This window comes from Theropithecus gelada, chromosome 19 (assembly GCF_003255815.1).
Source record: "Theropithecus gelada isolate Dixy chromosome 19, Tgel_1.0, whole genome shotgun sequence".
In the NCBI taxonomy this organism is placed as follows: Eukaryota; Metazoa; Chordata; class Mammalia; order Primates; family Cercopithecidae; genus Theropithecus; species Theropithecus gelada.
The window spans coordinates 3,958,780-3,968,201 of record NC_037687.1 but is presented as its reverse complement, the minus strand read 5'-3'; the positions used below and the strand labels follow the sequence as shown (position 1 = coordinate 3,968,201).

The 9,422-nt window shown below is 68.5% G+C and overlaps 1 protein-coding gene across 1 annotated transcript in view; it reads left to right on the top strand.

Annotated features, from left to right (window-relative positions):
• Nucleotides 1–231: 231 nt before the first annotated feature.
• Nucleotides 232–9,422, top strand: part of ZBTB7A (zinc finger and BTB domain containing 7A) — a 23,641-nt gene continuing 14,450 nt past the window's right edge. Inside the window, 1 exon segment of the mRNA XM_025367820.1 lies at nt 232–600. The gene's annotated coding sequence lies outside the window, so the exon portion shown is untranslated.

Below are 9,422 nucleotides of genomic sequence, written 5' to 3'. Positions count from 1 at the left end.
TGCGCAGAGGCTGGGGGCCTGTTTATCTGGAGGCCCCCACCCCCCCTCCACCCCGGGGGGGCCCGCTCCCCCCGCGCCCCGGGGAGCTCTGGGGCCAGATAAGCTGGCAAGCTGGCACGGCGCCGCGCGGCGGGGCGGAGAGGTCAGAGGCGGGGGGGCGCGCCGGGGCGGGCCGGACCCCCCCCCCACTTGACAAAACCTAATAACAGCCCGGTCTCCCCGGCGCAGCGGGCGAAGCCCCACGGGAGGGCAGAGACGTGGCAAGAGGGGACCTGCCGAGCCTGTTCTGGCCTCCGAGGCCGGGCTGGGGGGGGGCGGGCTGGGCGTGGGGGGGCCGGCGGCTGCGGCACCTTTAAGACAAGGGAGGACCCCTCTTGCCCTCGGAGAAACCAGGAAGGGAGTCGCGAGCATCATACGGGGCTTTGGCTGTACTGTACAGTTACTGTAGGGGCAGTGACGCCGCCGCCGCCGCGCGAGGGAGCGACCAGGGCAGCGCGACGCGGGCAGAGCAAGCGCCGCGGACCCCGGAGGCGAGCGGCCGAGGGAGCCCAGTCCCAACTCCGGGCCCCGGCCCCGCGCGCCCCGGCCCGGCCCCGCGAGGTAAGTCAGCGCCCGGCGCGGCCCCGGGCACGGAGTGCAGGGCGGGGACGAGCGGGGGTCGCTGCGCCCACCGCTGCCCCCTCGGGAAGGGGAGATCCGGGGGGGCCGGGGACGTTCCCCCAAGTTTCAGAGGAGGGGGTGGTTGGCAGCTGCCCGGAGGCTGGAGGCGCCCTGGATCCCGAGCGCGGGGAGGGGGCGCCGCCCGGGTAAGGGGAGATTGGGGGCTAAGTGCATGGGCTTGTGCGCCAGCCCCCCCCCAACCCGGGTGCATGGCTTTTCGGGGCTCCCAGGCGCGCGGGGAGCGGGGGAGGGGAAGCAGGGCTGCATTGAGGGTGGGGGGAGCCGGCGTGGGGAGATAGGGGGGCGCGTCGCCTGCTAAGTTTCCAGCTGAAGACGAGGGGCGCTCTCGCCCCCCGGGGGCCTATTCGGTGCTGCGTGCATACGTTGGAGTTGGCCAGGATTGAGCTCCATGGGGGATGGGGGGGAGGGGGCTGAAAAAACAGGGAGGGGGGCTTTGGAAAGGAGGGGGAAGGGGTGGGGTGTTCGGGTGGGCGGGCGGGGCCGCGGGGACCTCTGGGCGTCGTAGTCCCCCCGCCGTTTGCAGCCGGCAGGTGGCAAGCGGCCTGGACTACAAGTCCCAGGATGCCCCGCGCCGGCAGCCCGCCGCGGCCCGCGGGTAGGGGCGGTGCGGAGGAGGGGCGGTGAGCGGCGGGCCGGAGAGCCAATGGTCGAGGGCCGATCGCGCGGCGCGGCGCTGGGGCGGGGCCAGCCGGCCCGGGGGCGGGGCCTGGAGCCGGGCTCCCCTCGCCGGGGGCCGGTGGCGGTCCCGGCTTCCGGCTGCGCGGCCCGCGGGCCGGCCCCCTCCCCGCCCCGGGGCCCCTCCCCGCCTGGTTGTGTAACCGTCCCCAGCCCCCCTCCCCTCGGCCCCCCGCCCGTGGGGGGGGTCACCCTCCCCGCGCTCCCCGGGGAGGGCGGCGGCCCGGGCGGCCGCGCGGTGCAGGCGAGCCCGGGGATGCGCGGCCTAGCGCAGGCCGGGCCCGGGCGTGGGGGAGGCGGGCGGGCGGACCCAGATCCGGGGTAATTTGCATCGCCCTCCCCCCAGCCCGGGTGGGGATTGGCCGCCGGCGGCGGGGGGTGGCGCGGGGCCAGGCTCACTGCCGCCTCCCGGCCCCTCGGAGGGAGCCAGCCCAGCCGCAGCCGCCGCCACCGCCGCCGCCGGGGCCAGGCCCCCTCGCCGCTGCCCCGGGAAGGAGGTAGGAGCCCCCCGCGCGGGCGAGGCAGCGGGGGCCCGCGGGCCGGGCGGGGGCTGCGCGCTGCGGCCAGGGCGGGGGAGGGGGCCGCTTCCTGCCCCCGCCCGGGCCTGACTCAGCCCCGGGTGGGGGGCCCGGCCTGGCCCCTCGCCCTGCCTGGACGGCCGTCCGGCTCCGACCCGTGGGAGGGGGCGGAGAGAGCACCCCAGTCCCCGCCGTCCGCGCCCCCAAAGCGCGTGACCCCGTCTCCTCTGGCCTGGACCCCCCCTCCTTCCCCTTGACGCCACCACCACGTGCGAAGCCTGAGCCCGGGCAGGGGAGGGGGGAGCTGGTGGGATCCGGCCCCCTCCCTCCCGCTCCCTACCTCCCGGGCGGGAGACCCAGTTCCCCTGGGCCTGGGAGCCTGGCCGGGGGCTGCGCCGAGCGCAGGAGCGGGTCCCCCCCCCCAGGGCCCGGGCCTCTGCGGGTTCTGGGAGGCGCTGCCCGGACTGGCTGGCGGGGGCGCACGGTGGGCCGCGGCGGGAGGGTGCTGTCCACCCGGGCCCGGGCACCCAGTCGGCGCCCACTAAATGTTGGCGGAATGCAGCCAGGAGTTGGCGGCGAGGCGGGGGGAGGCAGCAATTCCTCTCCCCACTAGCCAGGCGGCGGAAGTCACAGAGGTGCTGGTGCCCCTGCCACCCGCGGCACCCACCTGGCTCACCCATGGGTGGCGAGCTCGTTGGGCCCCCCCACCTCCCTGCCAGCTGCCTCCGGAGAGGGCGTCGGGATTCCGTGTCAGCCCCCCCGCCCCAACCCCAGAACTGGACCAGGGCGTAACCCTGAGCGTGCCGCTCCCACACTGGGGGTGCCTCCCCACCACCGGCCGATCACTTCCTATTGGCAAGCTGGTCTGGGAGAGGTCCCGGGGAGGCCAGGCTGGGGCAGGGGCCCAGGCCAGGCCAGGCCTAGGCCCAGCCCTGCTGCTGCGGGAGCCTGAGGGCTTCAGGCCGGGGGCGTTTGTCCCCGAGGGCCACCCCCCATGGGGCCCCGAGAGCACCTATCGGCGAGGCCGGGGCCTCTGTTTACCACCAGCCATCGCTGTGGAGACAGCCTGGGGGAGAAGGGGGGGCAGGAGCCGGCCGCTGGAAAAGCGAAGTCTAAGGAAGGAAAGAAGAGCCAACCGGGACACTGACATTTTAATCCGTGGGTCGGTCCGGGGGGTATTTATTATTCAGTTCCGATTGGCTGCGTGGCGGCCAGTCAGCACCCGGGCCCGGGCGGGCAGCCACGCATCGGCAGAGGCCCGCGGGCGGCCGCAGGCGGTGGATGAGTCCTTTGCTCTGTGCTGGAGACTGAGGCCCGGCCGAGGCAGAGCCCAGTCTGGGGCCTGGTGGGGAAGGTTCCTGGGGTGATCACAGTCCCTGCTGGGTTTTTTGTTGTTGTTGTTTGTTTCTTTTCTTTCCTTGAGTCCCTCTGACCTATAGCTGGGTCCACCTGGTGGCAGATCCCCGTTGCCATAGGAGGAGGAAACTGAGGCAAGGAGGGGAGGTCGCATGTGAGCTTGGAAACTCCGGAGGTTAGATCAAGCCTCGGAGCAGGTGCTGGTGCTGGGCAGGGGAGACTGAGGTGTAAGGGGAAGCAGAGAGCGGCCCAAGGTCACTCAGGTGGAGTCAGAGCTGCCCCCTGTGCACCATCCTTCCAGCTCGGGGCCTGTCCAAAGTCTCCTCCCGCCGTGTGGTGGCTGAGGGGCGCCTGCTCCACCGAGGGGCGCCTGCCCGCTTGTCTTTGAGCAGGGCCAGAGGTTGGCAGTAGAGGCTCAACTGCAGGCACCTGCCTGCAAATGGAGCGTCACCGACACAGGCTTATTAAACCCTGTGTCCGAAGATGACATTGAGGCTCAGAGAGGGCCAGCATGGCTCCCAAGGTCACACAGCACGAGCCACAGCCCTCTCTCCTCCCTGCCTCACCAGGCAGGCCCTTGCTGGCGCACGTGCGTATGAGGCCCCTCTCCAATCCTGCCGAGCAGGGCTCTGGGTTTTACGACCAGAGGAGACCGAGGTCACCTCACCAGAGCCGGCCCTCTGCAGCCCAGATGCTCCAAGGAGGGCTCCTCGGGTTGGAATGCTGGCACGCTTGCTCTGCGACATTGGACGAGCCCCGTGACCCCTGCAGCCGGGGTGCACTGTGTGCATGAGACTGAGGAGGGTCCCCCAGCTGGTGCCTGCAAAGTCACCCTTGTTGTCTTTTCTCCTCCGTGGCGGAAACTCCCAGGTCAGCTCAGGGCATGCCAGAGACCTGAGTGTGGGGTGTGGGTCAGAGCTTCGTGAGACACCTGCACCCCCACCTGTCACCTGCCGCCCATAAACCGCCCTGCAGTAGCCCTGGGCAACAAGGACCAGAGGAACGAGCTTGGGTGGGGGTGAGCATGGTCCAATCCCAGCCCAGCCCTTGGGCCCACCCCGGGCAGTCACTCCCCCTCTGCCAGCCTCAGTCTTCCCATCGGGACAGTGGGGAGATGGTCGTCAGCCCTAGAGGGTTCCCTCACTGGGGCCTTGGGAATGTTTGTTGAGCGACTGCTGTGCACTGTGTCAGGCCTGTGGGGAGCTGTCTTGAGAGCTGCAGGGGCAGAGGCCCCTCCCTGTGCGGCCCATGTCAGCTGGACTCCAGCCCTGCCCCGGGCTCCCTTGCAAGGCGACTCTGAGGGTATGAGAATAAGCCGTCCTTCCTCTTAGCCCCCAGGGTAGGGGGATTTCATCTCCTGCTGGTATCCGGGGGCCAGGAAAGGGTATGGAAGGAGCTGTGGGAGGACTAGTCAGGCAGGCCGGAGCCAGACGGACGGCCTCAAATTCCAGTTCTGCTGTGTGACCCTGGCCAAGCTGCTCCCCCTCTCTGATCCCATTCCCCATCTGCAAAATGGGGCACAGACACAGATCCTGCCTTCCAGCACTGTGGGCGCCGGCGTATACCGTGGATCTCTGGGGCGATTATTGAGGCCCAGCCTCCCCCAGCTGCTCGGAGGAGCAGCTCTGGCCCTTGGGCCCCGAGCGCCGAGTCCAGAGCCCCAAAGCGCAGAAGGTGCCCCTCAGAGAATCCGGCGCTCGGGAGGAGCGTGGCCAAAGGACCGGCCCCTCCATCTGTCCCCCCAGCAGGCTGTGGACGGCCACTCAGTGGAAGTGTCGCCACCCACGCCTTTCTGGTTTGACTGGAAAACAAGGCCCATCCCACCTATCAGGATGCCTGAGAGAAGGATCCGGCCGGATTCTGCAGGCCGCTGGCCTCCCGGGCTGAGCCTTCCACCTGCTCAGGAGAGGGTGGGGGTGGGGCAGGTATCTCCAGGTGACAAGCAGGCCTCCCTCAGGGGAGGGAGAGAGAGGTCACCCCGGCCTCTCACAGGCATCTCGGCTAAGCAGGTGCAGCCTGGGCTGATGGCAGGGTGGACAAGGATGGGCTTCCGAGAGTCTGGCCTTGCTTGCTCCCAGTGACGGGAAGCTCAGCCCCTCCACTGTCAAGTTGTGAAGCTTTCTCTTGGAACCTGGGCTCAGGCTGCAGTCTGGGCTTCCTGGCCCATGACACCTCAGATTGTGGGAACAGGGTGGGTCTCAGTCCCACCCATGAGTTGGGCGTCAGATAGGATCCCTCTGGCCTCCTCATCGCTGCCCCCGTCCCCGCCGTCCCACTTCCCACTGGGTCCCACCGCCTTCCTGCCTCTGGCCCTTTAAGTCCCGGGCAGGAAGCCCCTCCCCATTTAGGGCAATAAATGGACACGTAAAATGGCCGAGGGCCTGTTTGCTCCATGTCTGGCCCAGAGGGAGGCTTGCGGGCGAGGGCAGGCGGGCAGGGGGCGGGCTGGCAGCTGGCAGCCACCCCAGGCCGTTGGTGCCCCCCGATCGGGACACTGCATTCCTGTCCCATTAAACCCAGGCCGAGGACTGGGCCAGGCGGGGCTTGGCACCAGGTCAGGGCGGGGTTACCCGTCGGGACTAACCTTGCAACACAGGCCTCTGGGCGGGGAGGGGGCGGGGGCTGCCGGGTGCGGGCCTGGCAGCCGCACCTGCACACTAGGCTTGCAATGTGACCTTGGGCTGGCCGCCCACCCTCTCTGGGCCTGGTTTCCCCTTCCAGCTTCCTCCTCAGACCCCACCACTCACTCCCTTGGTAGGTGAGGAAGGGACTGAATTCCCGGAATAGCATTCAGGAGCAAAGTTCCCATCCGTGAGGGGCGGTGAACGGCCTGGCGATGTGTTTTGGGGACTGGCTCTGGCGCGCAGTAGGTCCCTGGGCTAAGTTTGCTGAATGGATGTGAGCGGGGACCCTGACCACAGTGGGGGGCCCCTTTCCACTGTCACGTCCCCCAGGAGACGGAGGCTCAGAGAGGTCTCGCATCTTGCCCAAGGTCACACAGTGTGGAGGTGGGGGAGCTGAGGTTTGAACCCGAGCTGCTCTGTGCAGCACGTAGGAGGGGTGAGAGGTCCCTTTGGCCTCGTTCTCTGGTCTTCCTGGGCAGGGGGTTGGGTGGGGGCCCTGAGCCCCTCATTAGACGGCCCCCTGCTCCAGGAAGTGGCCTTGGGGAAGGTGGCGGCTGGCAGTTACCTGCCCAGCCCTCACCTTGTCATGTGACCTTGGGGAGGCCCCTGGCTCCCACACCCTGCACTAGCGATGCAGCCTCGTCTCAGCCGGTCCCCCTTCCCCGGTCGCCCACCTCCAGGCCTCCGTTCCTGATGCTCCCTGTGCTGGGGCGCCCTTCTCGGGATGCTGATGTCCTTCCTGGGCGACACCTGCTACTGCCTGAGCCATGTCAGGGAGCTTCCGAGCTCACGGCACATCCCCAGCAGAGCTGGGAGTGGCAGCCGCCCAGGTCAGAGGGCTGCTGTGTGACCTCGACTGGGCCACCTCACCTCTCTGAGCCTCTCAGGGACCTGGGAAGACGAAGGGAAGGTGCCCAGTTAGTTTGGGAGCACAGAGGAGGCCAAAATGCAGCCTGGGTGCCGTGGCTCTTGACAGACGCTACAGCAAGTGACCCTTAGGTTAGATGGGAGGTGGGACTGGTAGGCTGCACCGCCCCCTAGTTCTGAGTAGGCCCTGCAGCCAGCTGGGCGGGCCCGGGCGTGGGCTGTCTCTGGTTTATCCAGCAGTTTGCTGCGCCCCTACTGTGCGCCGCCCTCCCTGGGAGTGGCCCAGCGGGAGGAGGGCGCCCCACCTCCAGCCCAGGAGGGGCCTGCCAGGGCCTGCCCCTCGGCCGCCGAGTCAGCACCGAGCAGCCCCGGAAATCCCACGGAGGCCAGCGCGGGGGAGGAGTTGTGATGAAAGATGGGGCCCCGGGTGGGTGTGGGCCGAGCCCAGGGGACCCTGGCCGGCAGGGGTGGGAACCTGGCTGGCATGGGGCTGGGGCTTCCCGGAGGAGGGGAATGAAACCACCGCCTCCGGAGGCGTGTACCGTGTGTCGGGCACACAGTGGGGCTTCAGCACTTGGGGACTTTCTACTGCCAAGACTTTGTAGCGCCCCCGAGGGTGCTCTGCCTGGGTCCGGCCTCTCCCTTTTTCGCCACGGAGGGAGGGTCTTCGGCCTTTTCCTTAGGGGAGGCCTCCAGGAGGCCCAGGTGGGGGCAGTGGCGCAGGGCGTGGCCAGCAGGTGGCTTGTGTTCCTTGAGTGAGGGTGTGGGTCAGTTGTCTCAGAGCGAGTTTAGTTTCCAGGGTGAGGGCAGGGCCTTGCCCTGAGTGGGTGGGGGGCCGGCCCCTCCATCATTTTCTGGCCCCCAGCCCCTGGGAGTCAGCCCTGCCAGGCACCCTTAGGCTGCAGGCCTCTCTGGGCCCCGGCGTTCTCATCTGTAAAACGTGGCCACGGTCCTCTCGTGGGAGCTTTCCTTGGCTGACATCACCCGGGGCCTGACTGCTTCGAGGGAGGGCCTCAGTGATATTTAGGGGGGAATAGGGACCCAAGACAGGGTCCCAGGCTGGAGAGGGCAGAGACTGGGACCCCCGGACCCAACCTGGAGATGGAATCTTCACACCGGTGGGGTCTCCAGGAGGTGGCTCAGCCACCTGGATTATTTTGGGCCCATCCTCCAGGACCCAGGAAAGATAGCTCCCAGCCACTCCAGAGCGGGGGCCTTGGTCACCTGAGGGGAAGAGCGGCCCAGCAGGCCCGGGGTGGCCATCTTGGGGCGTTGGTGGCCTGGGTCAGAGGTCTGCCCCATGCAGGGGTGGGCAGGAGGGCCCGGGCCCGTCTGATCCAGAGCTCCATCTGCTCACGCGCTCCCCGCGGCCCGGGGCCAGACGGCAGATGGTGGCAGGGGGTGGACACCACCAAAGGGGGCTCCTCAGAGGCTTCCTAGGACTGAGCCTTGGGTGGGGTCGCCCCCCTCCTGCCCTCCCTGCTCCCAGCAGCCACATCTGAGCCCACCGCCCCACCACAGGCCTCGGAGTGGACGGGGGCGCTGAGCAGCTGGGCCCTGGGCCGAGGCTGGAAGGAGGGAAGGAAGGCGGGTGGAGGGGCCTGGGGAGCGTGGTGGCACTGAGCAAGCTCACAAAGGCCTCCGTGTCGCCCGGCAGCTCAGGCCCGGCGCTGAGGGCCCCGGGCTTTGGGTCCGGCTGGACCGACACTGTGCCTCCCTCGTGGGGCCTGGCTCAAGCTCGTCAGCGTCAGAGCCTGCCTCGGCTGCCGGGCTGGGGGACAGGAGGGTCCGGTGGCCTGGAGGAGGCTGTGAAAGGCCCAGCTCAGGCCCTTTCCCTAGGGACCTTGCCCAGAGGCTCTGGCCCGAGAGCCACCGGCCGGCCTGGAGGAATGTGAGCTGTGCTGGGTGACTCGGGGCAGCCGGGGGCTCCCAGGAGAGGGCGGAGGGGTGGGGACAGGGGCCAGAGGGTTGCACAAGCTCTGAGTGGGTGGATGAGTCACAGCCGAGGGGAAGGCGGAAAAAAGGGAGGGAGAGAAAGGGGTGGGACAGACACAGTCCCCCCAGGGCCCAGCGCTGCCCGAAAGCTCTGCCCATTTGACAGATAGGGAGACTGAGGCCCAGAGAGGGCCAAGACCTTGCCTGGGACTGAACAGCTCAGCTGGGGCGGCTGAGAGTTGAGGAGGGGCTGCCAGGCGGGCCTGTGGGCAGGCAGGAGGTGGCTAGGGGTTCCCCCAGCTCCCTGCTCTTCCCGGGCTACAGCCTGGTCTCTGTTACTCACAGCTAGGGCTGAGCCCTATGCTGGGGGATCTGAGGGGCAGGAAGGGGTTTAGCCTGCAGAGTCACTGGCCCTGCCCGGACGGGGCACACCCACGATGGCCTTGACCTCTTCTGGGTTTCGGCACTGGGTCCCTGTGCCTGGGCTGCCACACCCCTTCCTGCTGACTCAGAGCCCCCTGAAAAGGACCAGGCCCCACCAGGAGGCAGGAGGCAGGGCTGGGGAGGCCAAGGGGTCGGCTCTTAGGTCCACTCCCGGTTTGAGTTCGGACGCAACTGTGGCCTCATGGTGGGGCCTCGGGCAAGTGGCCTCAGCCCATGATGGAGTGGGTGTTGCTGGTGGGGTTTGGGCAGAACCGGCGGGAAGTAAGTGTTATGTGTTGTTGTTGGTGGTGGTTTTTTTTTTTTTTTTTTTTTTTTTTTTTTT